The sequence below is a fragment of the Carassius auratus genome, chromosome 20, assembly GCF_003368295.1.
Source record: "Carassius auratus strain Wakin chromosome 20, ASM336829v1, whole genome shotgun sequence".
NCBI classification, from domain to species: domain Eukaryota; kingdom Metazoa; phylum Chordata; class Actinopteri; order Cypriniformes; family Cyprinidae; genus Carassius; species Carassius auratus.
The window spans coordinates 1,120,815-1,141,895 of NC_039262.1; the positions used below are offsets into that span (position 1 = coordinate 1,120,815).

At 34.3% G+C, this 21,081-nt stretch overlaps 1 pseudogene; it reads left to right on the plus strand.

Moving 5' to 3' along the window:
• The window catches only part of LOC113120478 (kelch-like protein 29), a 255,212-nt pseudogene that overhangs the window by 462 nt on the left and 233,669 nt on the right, over window positions 1-21,081 (plus strand).

Here is a 21,081-nt window from a genome sequence, read left to right on the forward strand (position 1 = left end):
TGTTCTGGATACTTCAAATACTCGGTTTTTCGTTCGGCCTGAGAGGCTGGGGATCTACCTGCATGGGTAGTTTAGTTTCAACCCTTAAAGTGAACCAAAAGTCCATGGTTGCTTCTCCCAACTTTTCCAGCTTGACTTTTATTGCCAATACATGTGAACTAAAACCTTAAATGCCCCATAATGTTGTCTAGGTAGACAGCTCTCTAGGTTTGGAGACGCAACCATTGACCACCTGCGTCAGGTGTTTGTTTACAGCAGGCGTTGTCTACCTTTATTATTATTATTAGTAGTATTTATTTATAAAAGGTTTAAAACCAGTGACAGATTATTTTTGTTTAACGACTTAATAAATTTCTTCATCAAGCATTTTTCCGTTTTACTAAATTAGTGTTAATGTACACGTAGCCTAGTTATTTGAGGAAAAAGATCATTTACAGTGTTCTGGCTTCGTATTTCTGCTGTAGTGTTTGTTACATTTTTTTTTCTGTTCTTAGATTAGCCAAAGCGTCCAAAAATTATAAAGAATTATTTCAAATTATTAAATATAATAGTTTTATTAAAGTATTATATTAATATCATATTATATAAAAAATATTTACACAGTGAAAAATTACTCAAATATGCACTGTGAAACAAAACTTGTTTTGCCAATAAGTTATTTAATCCATATTTAAACATAATATATGCATAATATGTGTGTACAGAATAAAATACTCACTGATATTTGTTTTTACATTTCAGTCCACATCATATATTTTGCATCCACAATATAAATGCAAATAAAATATTAAATATATTTATTATTTAAAAAGAATTAAAACATTGACTGATGTAAACAGCATTTTTATTTTACAGGCCAATCCAAAAACCCCAATGGGCGCCTTTTTGGTTGCAGAACCTTGAAAATCCTTTGTTGAAACTAAACTCTGCAGGAAAGTAGATCTCCTAGAGCCCTGATTTGAGTTTTGTTTCCCATGCATATCCTTATTGATTGGTACAATATCATAAGGGAGGCTGTTACAGTAGGAAGCTTTTGTTGAACCCGTAGGCTGTTATGCAAAGAAAAACATAGTGTTCTGACTATTTGGCAGTGGGTACACAAACGCAATCTGAATTTACCCCTACCAGGCTACGTTACGGGACTATTACAGATCGTAAAAATGATTGCATGTGCAAATGCTACAACAGTGCATGTGTAAGTGTGTTCAGTGTTATCTCAGAGGTCAGCTGTCTCTCTATGTAAACGTATTTCACACGTCACTACACACATAACACTCGACCTGCTTGCCCCGTGTCGTCGGGATAATCCGTGTCGTGCCATGCATGTGTTCTCATGCACACACAGGAGTGCGGATTCGGTTGCAGCAGCAGTGGGTCTCGGTGTAATAGCAGTGCTGTCATGTTTGCAGATGCAGACATTGATAACATTGGCAAATGTATCAGGTAGCAGCTTGGAACATGGGCCGGATTAAAGGCTTACAGTTTGGACTCTGAGCAGTCGCACACGCACACAACCTGTCAATGTTTTGACACTTCCAGTAGTACGAAACGAGTGCAGAAATATGGCCGAATGCTCTCAAGGATGAACTATGTTTAGTGATATTTTGGTCCACATTTAGGTCATATGTTCAGAGTGTTGTGGTGCCGGTGTTCTGTTGATTTGTCCTGTCCTGTCAGATTTTGCTACCTCTCATTAAAACAGATGGTAGTACAATTCGACAACGTAAAATGCTACCTTTGAAATGATGGTTTATTAACGTCTTCACCTACCACAACCCTAAACCTACCCTTACAATAGTCCAAATACAGTTATTATGTGTTATATTCGCGGTTGTAGCTAGAAGAGATACAGCTACAGGAAACCGACAGTAAATATTTATTTCTACCTATTCGATTGTGTTTTATTAAAGTCAACATCTACCCAACCCTAAACCTACCCTTACAGTAATGCAGATACATACAAAATTGTTGTTCAGCATGAGAAAAAGGACACAATATTAATGTGCGCATGCGCAATAAACCCTAGTAGGAAATCTGACGGGTAGGATAAAATGTCAGGACCCCTGTCATAGTGGTCCCTCCTTTTCTTCTCCAAATCAATATGTTTTGAAAGCAAGTACAAAAAGAAAGAACAAAGAATGAGAGGTTTTGCCTTGGCAGCGCTAATATGTTTTCAGAGTAGTAGAATATTGAAGCAGGGATAGCTTTCTGCAGCTTTTTTAAGACTGAGATGAGAATTTCTTTTCGAGAGCGAGGCGGTTTTATTATTTTGAGGATATAGATACCTTCTGGGTATGTTGTTATGAGTGGAGAGGATCGGTGCGGGAAGGCTGGTACAGGTGAGGTCCCGGTTATAAAGCACTTTGGATTTAATTTCAGATTGAGAGCATAAATGCTTGATTTCTTGAGAGCCGAGGACAGATCCACTTAGTGCCAGAGGCATCACTAGACCCTTTTTACCTCTGTGCCCCAGTCAAATATTACTGATAAATCCTTATGTGTCAGTGAAGATTGCCAACCTGAGATTCATTTTCTCGGATAATAATTCAGCCGTCAAGTAGGGATGTAAGATTCACTCAACTCACGATTCGATTCACGGTTTTGATTTCATGGTTCAATTCCATCCACAATATATATTTTTTAACTAAATGATGATTTAAGACAAATTATACATTAAATGTGTCCTTTTATTATTGCTTTTTTAAATCTAATGTAAACGTAAATAACAAAACTAAATAGAAATTTTAAAAGTGCTATATTAGTATATTTATATTATAGTGTTATATCCAAGCAATAATAAAAGGACACATTTAATTTATAATTTGTCTTTAATCTCATTTTGTTAAAAAAAATATATATATATTGTGACTCGGATAAATAACATAATAAAAAATAAAATAAATCTCTTCATGTAAACAACTAAGGCTTTGTCAGTGCTCTTTCATTTAAAATGACCACTGCAACCACTGCATTTTAAACATGATCCAAACAAAGATGCAACATGAGCAGTTTTTAATCTGAATTAGACTGTATAGTTTAGAAATTTGAAGCAAAAACACAATGGTTCGACATTATTTTTGTGAAACTATACATAAAATATATCTGCATGAAACTGAAACAGCAGACGAGCTGAACGAGACGCAGATTCACTCTCTGCCAGCAGGTGGCGCTTAAAGTGTTTCCTTGGTTTCCGCTGTAAACAAAGCAGAGCTGCACTTATGAACTTTAATGTGCATTATACAAAGGCAAGATGAAAAGAAGAAATACCATCTAAACTTTTGTAAAGACAGTGAGTTCCTCTCAGACATACATTCATATAAACTCCTACCCCTAAATGAATCACGATTTGTTTAGCACCACCATATTTAAATAGATTTTAAACGGCTCGCAGTTAAACGTTACATCCCTACCGTCAAGTCATTTGTGTTTTCTATCTGATTTTGTAAGCTGATTGTTTCTGTCTTAGCCCTAAATCAAATGTCTTTTTTTATTATTTTTTTATTTTTTTATCATATTTAGTCAATCTATCATGTTTTTTGTTAGTTTTTAGTTGATTTTAGTCTAGTTTTAGTCAGTCATGCTGCATAGTGATTTAACTGATAATCACTTTATCATTTTGCTCAAAATTATAAACACGGTTTCTGATCATAATTGTTGTCATTTGAGACATCACATCAGCATTGTTGCACTTTCATCTATAATCATACACATGGTTTATTCTACATTATGTAGTTTCCTGATTTATAATATTATCATAAATATAGGCACAGTCTCGACATTATAAAAACTGGTAAAGCTCAAAAACTAAAACAGTGACATTTCTAATATTAATTCCACTTTTAAATTGAATCATGAACATGGTTTATTTTACATCATCTAGTTTTCTGAATCATTATCATAAATATAAGCACAGTCTATGAAAACTGGTAAAACTCAAAACGGTCTCTCAAAAGACAGTGACAATTCTAATCTTAATTCCACTTTCATCTATAATCATACACATGGTTTATTTCACCCAATCTAGTTTTCTGATTTGTTATGTTATCATAAATATAAGCACAGTCGCTTCATTATGAAAACCAGTAAAGCTTAAACAATAGTAATTACAATAATGCCAAATTATATTCATGTCTTTATATTAAAACAACAATAAAATGTCTTCGTTGTGTGCCACTAAGGTTGCGTAAGTCCATTTGTTCAGTAACCTCATTCGCAAATAATATAGTGGAGATCCATGTTTGGATTTATCACAGTTTATAACGGAGAAGGTTTAAAGGCAGACTTACGCTGCATTTAATCAAGCTGCATGTATCACACTTTGATTTGAGCAGTATATATGATGGAGATCTCTAAACTACATGTTTTCAGATCATCAGTGTATTCTGTAGTGTTAGAGAGAGTGTATGCACAAAGGGTTGCCAGGTTGCAAAGGTAAAGTTATACAGTGGAGCTCTAATAGAAGGATTTAAACACATTATGTAATATCTGGCAACCATGCATACACATTTTTTCTACATTTTACTCATTTTTATTTTTTCGTAAATGAAGTTGCATATTGATGTAGTCACAGTTCATGTTTAATAATGTCATTAGTGAATATCTTTCGTCCTAGTTTTCGTTAACGAAATGAACACCATTTAGACTAGTGTTGCCAGATTCACGAATTAACCATTAATATGTGATTTGATTGGTCAAACGGGTTTGCAAAAAGGTCTGAAATTGTTAAGGATTGAGTTTGATTCATTTGGAACATTCATTTGAGCACTGAATCATTTGTAATAATAATAATAATAACAACAGGACATTTTACAATACAGAAAACAAATATTAGCACTGGGTGGATGAGTTGGATATTTACTGTACCTCCAGTATAGTTGTAGGAAACAAAACTTGCAAATGCCTTCTATCATTTTCCTGCAACAAAGCAGCTGTATTGTGTGTACAGCTTGTGAACAACTCTGTACTCCAGGTAAAGATGATTTTATATCCATTTATGTTCAGAACAGTATTATAAAAGGAGAAACGCCCCCGCCTGGTGCTACATTGCATAATTTCCCACATCTTTTAGCGTGGCTGTCTATTATGATGCATTATCTCTTCTGACCTCAGGCGAACTGCCTGGAAAATGTGGGTTCATGTTTATATAAAACAATCCGGGCAGCAGTTCTGTGTCATGCATGTTTATAATATAAAAATAAGCACGCAGAGATGTTATTGTTTAACGTTTGAAGATCTACATTAGTATGTTTTATTGATATGGCATTTGCAGTCTGTTTATGGTGGTGAATTGTGTAAAGGTAATGAAACTAAAGCAGATCCTGATTTAGAAGATGGAGGGGTGCGTCAGTTTCTCGACTGCAGTTTTGTCGAAAACGTCTGTCATGCATGTCATTCGTCACGTTATTTTCATCTTGCACTGCCAAGGCAAAATATTTATTAATTACTTAGGCTTGAGGTGTTGTTTGTGATTTGATGAATTACCTGTCTGCACTGAATGTTTTGTCTGGAATTTGCTAATGCACGCTAAACCAAACGGCACAGTGTTCGTCAAATAAATGAGTAGATGCAAATAGTGTGAATTTGGTGGCCAGTTACACTGCCGAGGAAGGAAAAGCAGGAGGAAGTTGTTTTTGTAGGTTGTCTAATCAGCGAGTTCACATCCATTATATTAAACCTTATTAAGTTAACGACATGCGAGGTCATGTAAACACCTTAAATGGGTTTTCCACTGGTAGGGAAAGGTCAGAATAGGTTTAATGCTCTGCATAACATGTCTGTACTAGCTGACAGATTTCATTGAAAGAGTGTCCTGAGAATCACACCCGTCTCTTTGACATCCTTACACTCTATAAACGGCAAAAAAGAGTCAAGGGAGCAGCATTTTTTAGCCTATAAGAAAGCTGTATTCATGTTTTGGCATAAATCCTATGTGAAGGGCTGTGTTTTTAAAATGTGCTGTTTGTAAATTTTTTTATGCATATTCGGTGTGGTGTCTGCTAATTCATCCTGAGTAATCGATCATGTTAAATAATGCACGATCTATTTGGTAATTGATCAAATTCAGCAGGAATGTTATAAACATTCATTTTATTTTATTGTATTTAGAAGAATTTACTGTTTTATATTTGTTTCTCTTATACATGTACATTATATCATTTTTTGGGGCAGTAAGAAGCAATTATTGTTTTTATTTAGCAAGGATGTATTAAAGTTTATTTTTAAATGTGACAAAACATTTTATGTTGTTACAAAAGGTTTCTGTTTCAAATAAATGCTTTTCTTCTGAACTTTATATAGCCTACGTCAAAAAAAAAAAACTTTTTTAAAAAACTACAAAATTTTAAGTGGCATTAATGTTTTCAACATTTATAATTAGAATAAATGTTTCTTGAGCAGAAAATTAGCATTTCGGAACAATGTGAAACTGAAGACTGGAGTAATGGTGCTGAAAATTCACCATTGCTTCACAGAAATAAATTACATTTTAAAGCATATTCAAATAGAAAATACACTTTTGAAATTGCAATAATATTTCAAAATAATACTATTTTTACTGTATTTCAGATCACATAAATGCAGCATTGATGAGCATAAAATACTTTTAAAGTTGCATGTTAAAATTTTTTAAAAGATCTGAGGTGATGATGCATGCTCACTTCAGTTTGACTGTACATGATGATTCAGAAGTTAAGCATGAAAAAATGCCCAATTTAGGACAATTTGAATCCGTTAGAACTAGAAATGCATAGCATGATACCAATGATTAAACCTTGGCAATGTGTGTGAATCTAGATTTGCATGAGTGTGTAAATATGCAGCAGGACTCCTGGCATGCCAAGGCCATATATAGACCGAAACCCGTGAGGATGCACTGGCAGCCCGAACCGGCCTTAAGCAAACAGATGAGATGGAAACCACAGTCTAACTGCTGACAAGACAAATGCAATGCCTCAATTGAGCCACACAGAGAGGTCAAATCAGCGAGAGACCACGTTAGACTGCTTCATAATTTGTGGACTTAAGCCAGTTGGGAATCCATGGCTGAGTGAAAGTCAGAGTCTGTGATGAGAATTAGTATGCGGAATATTCAGCTCAGAGCCAAAGCAAATGGAGTAATATACTTGCTAATGTGGAGGGCAAAGGGCCTTGAGGGAACTGCACAGTTTCCGAGCCATTAGAGACTGTTGTCTGCTATCCATACCCTGTTCGAGCTGTCACCTTCAACCCCCGCCGCTCTGTAGATTCGCAGAGCTTTGCTCTCTCCATCTGTTTTGAAACTGGATTTTGCTTTAAAACTCAGCGTGGTCGTGTTGGATTGGCGACTGTAAAGTGCTTTTAACAGCGCCGGATCACTGATGAACTCTGAAATCAGATTTTACATTCATAGACGTTAGCGACTGCATGAAAGAGCATTTGCATTTTAATTTAAAAGTGCCAATGCATTTAATATCCGTAATGTGACATTTCTGAGGAAAAGTCATGGTTAATGGGAAATAATAGAGCATGGGATTTCATCGTGTCCTTTGGGATTTGAAGTGATGTTATTTGTTGTGTTTGCATAGTAAACGGCTAGTAAATCACTCAAACTTAGTGTTAGGGATAAAGTGTAAAGTGTGGCATGTAACACATCCCAAAGAGTTTGTTCTACGGACGTAAATAATGCTTCAATTTGTGTAGGTTTTTTAGAAGACGCGCTGTAACTTTTGTAGGCAATCTGAAGTACCATTTATGCCTGGTGGATATTACATTGTTAAAAAAAAATTATTTTATAAAATTTTATTTTATAATAACTATTATTATTCTATTTTTTATATTGTATTAGGTATAATTGTTTTACATAGTAAGTTGACAACATTTATTATTAATAAATTATGTAATAGAATAAATTTAATGTACTCTATGTAAAATAATATTGTTGGTCTTGTTATTAAATTAGTTGTTCTTATTATAAAACATTATTATAAATACAATAAAACAATAATAATTATAATTATAAAATTAGAATGAGTATAATAATAATAATAATAATAATAATAATAATAATAATAATAATAAATTAACAATAATAATAATAATAATAATAATATATTAATTATAAAAATAATTTAAATTTACATGTTGGTATATTTTCATTTATTTTATAATACTACTAATTATAATGTACATAATTATAAGTAAATTAAGTTAATAAAAGTGACTAAATAATGATAACATATATGTTTGTCAATTAATGTATTATTATTATTATTATTATTATTATTATTATTACTAAATTAAATGAGAATGAGTACATTAAAATGATTGTTTTTATAATAATGGGAATCAGAAAATAAATGTTTGGTCTTGGATGGCTTGAATGTATTGATTTGTTTCTGTTGTACATTGTATTGTGCAGAAATCAATTTAAAAGCATAAGATTTTTCTCTTTCGAACAGCATGCACTGATGAACTGTAACCAAAGAAAGACAATTATAAAGTATATAACACTAGTCAGTTTTGATTCTATATTGTATTTTCTCACACTATGCTAGCAATTACACGCCAACCCGAGCTCATTCCCTAGTTTGAGACCTATGACTTCACTAGAAAATCAGAAGTCAGTGTTTGTTTAAAAATAGACTCGCTCGGCTGAATCAAAGCACTTGTACATTGGCTTAATGACCAGTGAATGTAGTGCTTATCAGAGCCTATAATCTCCAGCCGTGACACAGAGCCCCTCCCGGCAGCACTGATACCCAGCAGGGTGGAGGGTAAACGGGCCGCTCTCAAATCCCTCTCTCTCACACCTGACCGCTTTGTGTTTCAGATCTTCAGCACGCTCCCTCTCCTCTCCATTTTATTCCTTTCTTCAGCGTTACATCCTCTATTTGCATTCTGTGTGACCATTATCAAGTAAAATTACTTCTCTCTAAATGTTTCAGATGGAAACAAATTGTCAGACATGGCGCTACTGCGAGACGTTGCGTGCTTGGGCATAATGTAATAATTTATTTGCTTGGTAAATAATTGAATCTGCCTTCAAGGATAGCTGCTCTATCTAGGGCATTAGAGAGAGTTCAGGTGCAAAACAGCGCCTGATGATTTATGATTTTCCTAGATGCACTTTGCCTCTGTGGACCGGCCTGTCGTAGCTGGGAAACTAGCCACTAAATACTGCCCCTCTGGGGTCATGATGGACATTAACATATGCTTTAATATGAACCTGTTTAGCATCCACTGTTAACTAAAGCTCTCTAAACCTGCTGGCCATTCCTGGTTATGAATGATGTAGTCTGTTTTATGAAGTTGTATGCTAGCTTAGCATGGTATTGCTTTAAAGGGGTAGTCCGCCCCAAAATAAAACTCTATCATGCATTTGCCCTCCAAACCTGTATGAGTTTCTTTCTTCTGTTTGACACTAAAGAAGATTTTTTTTTGTGGTAGTGGTAGGGAAGAAAATACTATGAAAGTCATTGACTACTGGCATCTGTTTGGCTACCAACATTGTTCAAAATATCATCTTTTGTGTTTAAAGGAAGAAATAGACATGGTTTGGAATGACATGAGGGTCAGAAAATAATGACAGGTTTTACTAGGGCTTGCCATGTTCTGTGTATGACTGTTGGTGAAAACATGTATAAAAAAAAGGAAATATTGGCATGTTTTGTTTAGTTAGTTCAGTCAGAAATTAACATTTTGTTATCATGTTACTGGCCCTCATGTGGTTCACAAACTGTCTGTCTGTCTTTGGCCCACAGAATGATTTGTTTTGTAGAATGTCCAAGTGGCTCTTTTCTATGCAAATGTGAATAGTTTTTCACACTGTTGAGCTTCGGAAAAAGCCATGCGTCTGTTTTGTCATTGGCTGAATATCCACCATAGCATGAAAATTATTTTTTTCGAAAGAAATTAATTTTATGCAGCAAGGATGCATTAAATTGATTGAAAGTGGCATTCATAATTTTGCAAAAGATTTCTATTTCACATAAATGCTGTTCTTTTGAACTTTTTACACATTAAAGAGTTGTGAAAACATAAACATAAAATATAATGTCCATGAAAATATTAAGCAGCACAACTGTTTTCAACATTGATAATAAGAAATGTTTCTTAAGCAGCTATTCATCATATTAAAATGAATTCTGAAGGATCATGTGACACTGAAGTAATGATGCTAGAAAATTCAGCTTTGAAAAAATATAAATATACAAAAATAAATTCTAACAGAAAACCTATATCTTAAATTGTAATAATATTTCACACTACTTCTTTTACAGTATTTTTAAACAAAAGAATGTAGCCTAGCTGAGCATAAGATAGGTCTTTTAAAAATATTTTTACTCCTTTTATACTTTATACCTTTTATCCTTTACTTGTCTGACAGCTTTATGTGAGTGGAAAAGACCAAATTTTAAGTAATTATTTGTTGAAAATCCACAATATTTCTCAATCCTCAGATAATCTGTTCACATGGCTTCTGGAGACTTTAAATATGGTGTACTTTATGCATTACATATGGATACTTTTATGGTGCTTCCTCCTTTTCCCGTTCATACTGTGGGAAAAAGAGCAGCTGGGACATTCTGTGAAACATCTGTTTTTGTGTTCAACAGAAGAAAGTAAGTCACACAGTTTTTGAACAACATGATGTTCAGCAAAATATTATTTTTGTCACTTTAAATACATTCCCAATGTTGTTTTAAGTTGTCCTACCCAAAAAAAAAATCCACCCGTTTCTGCATGAGTTTTTGTATAATCATCAGGGTGCACCGAGGAAAATGATAACAGGAATGAGGGTTTCTGACTCAATCGTACAGCTACAGACGTGTCATTAAAGACTCTTCATCGCTTTCATCAAAAGCAATCAGCGCACCTCAGAAGGGATGTAATCGTATTCATGTCTCTGATATCCGTTTATGATGGAATTATTTGCTTCAGGCGGTTTCCTTTTTCTGAAAGTTTAGTCAGAGTGCAGCGGTTTGTTTTAGGGCCAGAGACAAGCCAAGCAGTAACATTGTGCCACGTTCACATCGGAGGTCGCTACTAGACGTTCCTGTTCATTTACATAACATGAACTTTTAGCTGGGTGAAACCGTCTGCTAGCAGGAGGAACTGGCTTCAGTGCTGAACTGCTTCTTTAAATTGCGGATAGTACATTTGTTCCTGTTTACAACTAGTATTTATGGCCCTTTTCACAATTGAATAATTTGATCATGGTACTTTGCTCTGATTTCCTTTTGTACCGAGCCGATTATGCTGTGCGCTATTAACGTTGATGATAAATTTGGAAGTGTCACAGACAATTTGTGCCTCCCAAATGTAGTTCAGTGAAAATTAGTAGCGCGGTTGGAGAGAAGCACAATCGGAGAAAGTGAGATGATTCGGGTAGGGACCTCATCTCGAGGGTGGTGCTGCCACTGTCGTGCTGTATTTGAATAATACGCTTTAGGAAATTATACGTTGCTGTCTTCATTAAGAAATGCAGGCGGCAGGGAGCACAATTATGGAGATAAAATGAGCAAATGTCCACTGTTATTAGTTGCTTTGAGGGTGTATGCGGTATAAATTTGTACTTCTGTCGTGCTGGGCTGAAACCCCGTCCTAAATTCTTCCTGCAGTAACTGGAACTCCAACATGTTTATATATATATATATATATATATATATATATATATATATATATATATATATATATATATATATATATATATATATATATATATATATATATATATATATATATATATATATATATATATACACACACACATACACACAGTACAGACCAAAAGTTTTGAAACATTACTATTTTTAATGTTTTTGAAAGAAGTTTCTTCTGCTCATCAAGCTTGCATTTATTTGATCAAAAATACAGAAAAAAACTGTAATATTGTGAAATATTATTAAAACTTAAAATAATAGTTTTCTAATAATATATTTTCTTTACTATCACTTTTTATCAATTTAACACATCCTTGCTGAATAAAAGTATTGATTTTATTTAAAAAAAGAAAGAAAAATTACTGACCCCAAATTACTGACCAGTAGTGTATATTGTTATTACAAAATATTTATATTTTAAAAACATAGCTTCTTTTTTTTTTTTTTATTCATCAAAGTATCTTAAAGTATCACATGTTCTGAAAAAATATTATGCAGCAGAACTGTTTCCAACTTTGATAATGAATCATCATATTAGAATGATTTCTGAAGGATCATGTGATAATGATCCTAAAATTTCAGCTTTGCGTCACAGAAATAAATGATAATTTAAAGTATAATAAATTTAAAAACAATTATTTTAAATTGTAATAATATTTCACAATATTAAAAAGTTTTCTGTATTTTTGATCAAATAAATGCAGGCTTGATGAGCAGAAGAAACTTCTTTCAAAAACATTAAAAATAGTAATGTTTCCAAACTTTTGGTCTGTACTGTGTATATATATATATATATATATATATCAGTGTAATTGATCTGCTTAATCATTAAAGGTGCACTAAGCGATTTTTAAAAAACACTTTTGCCCACAACGTTGGACTGAGTCTCAAAACACACTTGTAGCCAATCAGAAGTAAGAAGGCATGTCTTGTTGCGTTGCTTCTTTTTGATAGGTGAGTAAAGACTGGTTCACACGGCAGGATAATTAGGCCGATTTTAGCCCCGATTCACCCCTTCCGACAATCTTAGGATGCTCCGATTATCGTTAAATTATCAGATCAAATATTCCTGCCATGTGTGGTGTGTTAAGACTGCTCTCCTCTGCTCGGAAGAATGTCGGGACCGCTCTGATCTCAAATCGGGGATATCCAATATGTTGGATTTATTTGGCCCGATTTCTTCTTGTGTGTGGTGTCCCCTGAGGACAAACAATCAAGCAGCCTGTGGACTGTGGCGTGTAGCCAATCAGAAAGCGAGGTGACGAGGCGGTGAGGAAGTACCGGGAAACAAAATCAAAACAGCCGGCGTATATAATATAACAAATATAACAAATACAGATAAAGTCGATGGGCATAACTACATCCACAACTGCAGTCCACCAGAGTACATGGAAATGAATATATGAACGTTTATTTCAACGGTTATTAATCTGTGTAGTACGTAACAACATTTCTATGAGAGAAAACAACAACTTTCCTCCATATCATGATGTAGCAAGTATAGTCCATGCTCACGTTCTCTCCACCTCTTTGACCATCGCCTTTTCTTGTTTTTCTTATGTTTTTTTTTTCCGTTAAAAACAAAGCACAAACTATGGCCACTGCATCCTCTTCGTCCGCCATGATTGTTTACTCTGAAGTCACGTTTGATCTCGAGGGATTTTGCGAGATTTCCCGTCTGACCTGGGAATGCTCGGGAGTCAAATCGGTTCGTGTGTGATGTGTTGATATTGCCGTGTGGCTGCACACCACACACTGAACAACCAAAACTGTTAGACCCGTGATTTTTTATTGCCGTGTGTGGGGTCTCACAGGTTTGGAAAATCGGCCGACAATTTTAAAATCGTCCCGTGTGAACCAGCCTTAACGTTGATTTTGCTTCGTTTCACACAACTTATCCATGTTGGCTTTTGTTTGAATAGGTGAATTTTTCATCTCCGTTTTTTTTTAATTAATTTAAAATTAGACAAATCTGCTATTATTTTAATCTCCAATCTGTTATTTAGTAGTTCACATGTTTTTTTTTATGCTTTGATAACTAGCAGAAGACACTAACCAGTTTTAAATTACACTTGAGCAGATGGGGCACGTTGTAACACGTGTTAAAATGTGCTGTTCTATGACAGTAGCGATGTAATTTACACTATTTACTTTAATTAATTTTAACGAGAAACAAAGAGAAACAGCTGAATAAAGACTGACAGTCAATGTTTAGTCAGTTTAATGTTTAGAATTTATTATTTCAAGACATGCAATGCATTTTTTCTCATTTATATGGGTCCTCCCAAGCATTGATTGCAATGTGTTCATTGTCAAACTCTACAATCAGGTTAATTTTAATTCTTAAAATACTGCATTATTTTATTTGAAAAAAATAAACTATTTTATTCTATTAACAAAATATTTTAGTTTGTCATGTATATATTTTTTTTAATTTGATCAGATAACATTTTAACCTGTCATATGGCCATGTTACAACGTGCCCCTTAGATGTAACATTGTACCCCACCTATGGGGCATGTTGTCACATTTTACTTCCATGTTTTGAGGGTAGATAAAGAAAAACGTATAAACCGTAATTATGAAACAAAGCGACATATTTATACTAGACGAGTGTAAAATTACTGTGAAAAAAAATTATATTCCGAACCCCGTGTGGATGTACACAAACTGAGAAAGTCAAAAAGTGTTACTTTGTGCCCCACTCTCCCCTATGCTTGTTTCATCTTCACTTGTTTCTGCGATCATTGTTGCCATGGTTGTGTACATACGTGTGGGGCGGAGATTTCAAAATAAGGGCGAGGTCCTGTTGGGGTTTACCATTGTTTGGTAAAAATCGCTTAATGAACCTTTAAACACCATTTTGATATTACAAAGAAAGTCTGTCAGTTATGTTACAAACAAACAATACAGGTAACATAGTTGACAATTTAACATTTTGTTGCATGCTTAGTGTATTGTTCCTTGATGAATTGAATTTTCAGCATCTATTCCAGTCAATCTATTTCAGTGTCACAAGGTCTTTCAGAAATCCTTCTAATATTCTAATTTGCCCCTCGAGAAACATTTTAATGTTGAAAAGTGATGTGCTGCTTCATATTTAAGTGGCAATATATACATACAAGATGGCAAATGTATGTAATTTAACTGAATATATGTATATAACTGGAATGGCATTAACAGGGAGTCTGTCCTTCCTAGCATCTTCCACCCCTTCAGGAAAGCTTTCCACTGGATGTTGGAACATGTCTGCTGGGATTTGCTCATATTCAGACACTAGTGTCAGGCATTGATGTTGGGCGATGAGGTCTGGCTCACATTTGGCGTTCCAATTCATCCCAAATGTGTTCAGTGGGGTTCAGGTCTAATCAACTTCTTCCCCAAACAGAGACAAACAATTGTTTGTATCCAGATCTCGCTCTGTGCACATGAGAAAAGACCTTTTTCGAATGTTTGCTGTGAAATCTGACGTACAGAATGTTATTGCATGCTTTAGCATTACTGTAATTACTAGGCTTCACAAGACCTTTTAATTAGAAGTGGGTGTCTGCATACTCTTGGCCATTAAATGTATCTTGGGATCGTTGGATAATATTTTATATTCTTACTAAGTTCAATCAAATTTTTTTTGGTGTCTTAATTTAGTTTTGCCCTGTAGGTGTTTATTGAATATTCCAAATTAATTACTTCCTATGCTCAGCTTGAACTGTGATTGTAGTGTGTGAAGTATTTTTTTTTTCAATTGCATTTCACGGATCCATTGGTTTTCTTTGAGTCTTGAAAAGTGTAGCATCATGACGTTCCAGATTTGGTGTAATGTAATGCTTGTGGATTATCAGTCAGTTTTAAATGAACCCCTGCAAGCCCTTTTTACCAAACGGGCTAACTCTTGTTATTAATGGTTTGCCTCTATCTCATGGCCTGTAATTGGTCTCTGGTGATTGCCAAGTCTTTTGGATTAAGAAATGTCATTAAAATTGATGTATTAGGCCTGTGAGCGGCTTTCTTCGTCAGACGGCTTTTTTAATCAATTGATAATTACAAAGATGATTTATGGCTTGACTTCGTGTTGACAGGTGAACAATAATTGTGACATGGAGATTTCAAAGCAGCATCTGTTACAGCTTTCAAAGATATTTTTCACCCTTAGGTCTCCTGCTCAGTTTAGACAGGTTTGGGTGGTGGAGACTAATGGTTTAGTCGCTCACAGAAGGAATGCAGGTACAGTCTGAGTAGAGCAAGAAGAGAGCCACTAAGTTAGCAAATTCATGATCCAGCTTGATGGTGACTGTGCCCTCAGGAAACACTTAACCTGACACCCAAGACGGCTCCTGAGGGACTGTGCTTGCGATTAATACACTGAAAATTACTTTGCAGGAATTATGTGTGCAGAATTGTAACTAACCAACCAAAGGCACCATGAGTTGGCCTTACGTGCGCAGTTGATCTTTCTAGTGTTGACATAGGCCTAATGAAACCGTAAACTAGCAGAATACTGGTCTTATATTGAATCTGTACTTTGTTTCTCTGTGTGTTGTTGGTATGGTAATCTAAACGTGAAGCATCGGAAGTCATTGAATGGCATTGTTAACCAAGGAAGTAAGATTATTGGTTTTAAGCAGACTGGGTTATCAGATAATTTTGAGGGGTTTGTCTTACAGAAAGCCAAAACTATTCTTGTAGATCATAATAAATGTCGGTAGATGTGGCTCACTGCCATTGAGATGAATTGCAATTACTTTTATCATGTTTTTAAAAACTCGTTAGGTGTTAGTGCTAGTGTTATTTTAGTATTTTATATACATTCATATAAACGTATGTATGTATGTATGTGTGTATGTGTATATATATATATATATATATATATATATATATATATATATATATATATATATATATATATATATATATATATATATATATATATATATATATATATATATATATAAATATATGTATGTATATATGTGTGTGTGTGTGTGTGTGTGTGTGTGTGTGTGTGTGTGTGTGTGTGTGTATATATATATATATATATATATATATATATATATATATATGTGTGTAAAAACTGATAGCCTGAATGCACTGTAAGTCGGTTTGGATAAAAGCGTCTGCTAAATGCATAAATTTAATTTAATTTTAATTTATGTGTGTGTGTGTGTGTGTGTGTGTGTGTGTGTGTACATATACATATATAATATGTATGTATGTATATAAAATTTCATATATTCAAAAAATCAGTTTTAATTTAAATTTTAGTTATTCAGTAATTTATGTAATTTATTTATTTTTCTTTTTTTTGTAAGCTTTATTTTGGTTATTTGCCAAGTTAATTTTTGTTTTTCTAATTTTCAAATTTTCATAGACTTTTATTTAATATGAATTTTATTTTAGCTTTATTTCATTTATGGAAAATATTTTTCAAATGTTCAAGCTTGATTTTGAGCCCTGAAGACTGATATGTGGCAATCTTTTTTATTAAATATTTATTTAATTATCTGGGTTAAAAAAATGCCTCAAACAAATTTGTGGCAGTGTTATATTATTATTATTATTATTATTATTATTATTATTATTATTATTATTATTATTATTATTATTAATGAAATATAGTTTTTATTAATATTTTGACTGTTTGATTTTTTTTCAGTTAACTTTTTAATTTTAGATTCCTGTATTAACTTTTTTTCTAAATCTATTTTAATAAACATATATAACTTATTTGCTGCTTGCTTTGCTAGTCAGATGCTATTAGACAGCTGTGATTACCATTATTGATGCAAAAGGCACGTTTCTTCATTTGTATTCAATTCAAAAGTGGTTCCATACCCTTGACAAAAAATTTTTTTTAATGTCTTCACTCCCGAGAGTTGCTAACCAGCTACTGCTGCTGGGACGGATGACCATGCTAACCAATACTCTTGCTAAAGAGCATTTTGCTGACAAACGTTTTATTGGAGAGAAAGATCAGTATTTTTCATCCATTTCCTGAAGAGAAAATTAGTGTATACAAATAACTTTTTCAACATTTAGTAGTACAAAGCTAATCAATAAGTTCTAAGAACACGTCAGTTTAGCAATTTAGCATAAACATTACACAGATCTGAAATAAATGCCCTAAGGATCTTATATTTGAAGTCTGAGCACATTTGGCTCTGTGTACAAAGCAATAAATTAATTTCATTTCTGCACCGCAGAGGATGGTTTGAATATCTATTTTTTATACTCCTGTTCTGGCAGTATTCATAATTGAAGATAATCTACCATGCATTCTCTTTATTAATTTAATTCCCCAGTGCCTTGACATAAAATGTCGGTTTCCTTGACAAAGTGCAAATGAACACTGAGAGCGAGACAGAAAAAGCTGAATTGTGTGAGCAGGAGCCAACGGGGACGTAAATGAGCTCGTATGATATAATGGAAGTACATTTCTCATTTAATGACAAAGTAAACATTCGTCCGTCTCTTTATTGTCTCCGATCAGTCTGTATACACAAGCGGAGACGAAGGGGTCAGGAAATGTGCGCGATGAGCGAACAGAAAAGCGGAGTCGAGGGAATCACTCTGTCCAGACTCGATCTGATGAGATCCTCCTCTGTGTCTCTGAAAGCATTAGGTTAGACTATGATTGCATTCTGAATCCTATTAACTTTATATAATCGGGAAAAGAAAGGATTATTACTCCCTATCAGTGTTTTGCTCCTTTTTCCTTTTGTGTGCCTGTACAATCTGGAAATTCACTCGATTTTCACTTGATTTACTGTGTCATGACTTCATCTCGACGGCTTTGTCATCTGATTGCACCATGTGACTCTCAAATGGAGGTTGAGAAGCGAATGGAGAAAAATCTGACGTGTCTACCCCATTAGAAGAGGTCTGGTTATTTTTGCCAGGAGAAGAGTCCTAGAAGTGTGTTTCTTTGGCAGTTTCCCATTTGAAGGCAGTAATGAAGTCATCGTGTTTGCTTTTAGTGCTGGATGTTGCACTTGTTTGGTCGTTTCTTTCGTGCTGCAGTTCATTTCGATGTTTTCAGTATTGTGCTTGTGTTGATATAGGCCATGTATCTTTTGTTGCACAGTGTTGCAATATTTTGCAAAGTCTTAAAGGAGTTTGTCATCCAGTTTGCTGAAATTTTCTCACCCTCAGGCCGTTTGAGATGTAGATGTGTTTGTTTTTTCATCTGAACAGATTTGGAGTAATTCAACATTACATCACTTGCTCACCATTTTGATCTGCAGTGAATGGGTGCCGTCAGAACATCACAATAATCCACAAGTAATTCACAATACTCCAGTCTATCTAGTGTGTGAACATCATATAAAGCACAAAGCTGTGTGGTTGTAAGAAACAAATGTATTTTAAGACATCACCTTTATTTAGATAGCCCTTTTCGATGCAGTTTCACACTAATAAACAGAAAAATAACATGATATAAAATAAAAATACTGCTTATTAATCATGAAAATCATTTAAAAAAGTTCAATTCAGCTATGAACAGAATGCAAAAATGTCGTTATTCAGTTGAAGTCACTTCAGTGTTGATTCAGTTTTGTTCAATAACTGTCGATGTTGCAAAATTCACCAATTATGAAACAAACTTGATTCAGCTATAAAGCTACTCTACAAAACACAATGGCTGCGTCTGAAAGCCTAGACTTGCTGATTTTGGACGCCGTTTTAATTTTTTTGCTCAACCGTCATTGGATGGAGTGCACAGGATTATGGGGTATACAAGTGAAGCGAAGGATACATCTGTGCTGCCTTCAAAATTCGATCAGAAGAAGGTAGCTCCGGAGACAAGAAGTGAAGCAAAATTTGGATTCGGATGTTCCTTGATGCCTTCCTGCTTTGGAATAATGTCTCCGAAGGCAGCATTTTACAGTTTTCAGCCAATAGTGTCATCATTCAGCTTAATTCAGTTCAAGTTTTGTTCTCATCCGATCCGAGTGTCAGTGCAGTCAAATTGATAATACTACTGAATATTAAAAATGTTTAAATTTTAAAGTGTAATTTATTCCTGTGGTCAAAGCTGAATATTCAGCATCATTACTCCAGTCTTCAGTGTCACATGATTGTTCAGAAATTATTCTGAAATGCTGACTTGCTCCTCAAGAAACCTTTCTTTTTATCAATGTTGAAACAGATGTGCCGCTTCATATTTTTGTTGAAACTGTGGTGCATTTTTTCTGGATTCTTTGATGAATGGAAAGAACAACATTTGTTTGAAATATAAATGTTTTGTAACTTCATACATATCTATACGGTCACTTTTTATTACTCTTAATGCATCCTTGCATTAAATTAAGGTGTTAATAAAAAAAAAAAAACATTGAAATGAGATGTTTATTAACGTTATTAACATTCTCTCACAGCAGTTACAATTGGTACAATAATTAACAGCATACTTTCAGTACTGTCTCCCTCTCTCGCGCTCTCTGTGTGTTTACTGATGCTGTTCTCTTTGTCTTTGCAGGCACACCTGAGTATACTCCAAAGATCTCATTAGTCTGTGATGAGCATCATCATCCAGCACAGACCCAAGGTACGGCAATATCTCAAAAGATCCCGTTTTATATCTTTACACCCTTGTGCCTGTCAAAAAGATACATCAGTTAGCTCATTTATTGCAGACTGTGTACATCTGGGTTGTGTTTCTGTTCCCTTTTGTATTAACAGAACTTGTCTCGACCATTCGATTTTTTCCCCCTTTGTTGTGAGAGTTTTAGAGGACAGTAAATGTGGATGATGTTACCTGCATGTAGAAAATACTTTTTTTTATTTTTATGAATTACTTGTTTAATTATTTGGGCTGTTAATTGACATGAATTATATTTTGCACATTTAATTATGTTTGTTCATAAAAAAATATACTATGCATTTTTAATAACAAAATTAGTACTATATAATTAGGATATTCCTACATTTTGTGTGCGTGTTTGTGTGTGTATATATATATATCCAATCCACATCCAATTAGGATTTCTTGGTGGACTAGTGATTAAGCGGTGGGATTACATGTGGCTCGACTCTCAGGGAAGCCACACCCCCTTAGTTTATGCGTCCCGCTCTGATTAAATGGAATTGATTTAATTGGGTTACCCCACTGTGAGTTCTGGCTAATGGGATGTAGAGCTTTTTGATCATTGGTACGCCAATGACCCGGCTCAAGTGAAGAGCACAGAGTTTTTCTTGTTTGTGGTCATGTTTGAAGATTAAACCCACCCACACGCGGTCGAGATTTTGTCTTAATCTCCAATTAAAATTTGATCAGCAGGAATCTGTGGCAACTGTTCTCAGGATTGTAGATTTTGCAACCGTGTGTATTTTGTATTCAGTGTGTGTTTGAAAAAGTTTGATTATTAATGTGCTTCCGTGGAACACAAAATGAGATGCTCTTTTAAAAGCTTAAAAATGCACCATAAAGGTACCATGGTAAGTCTGA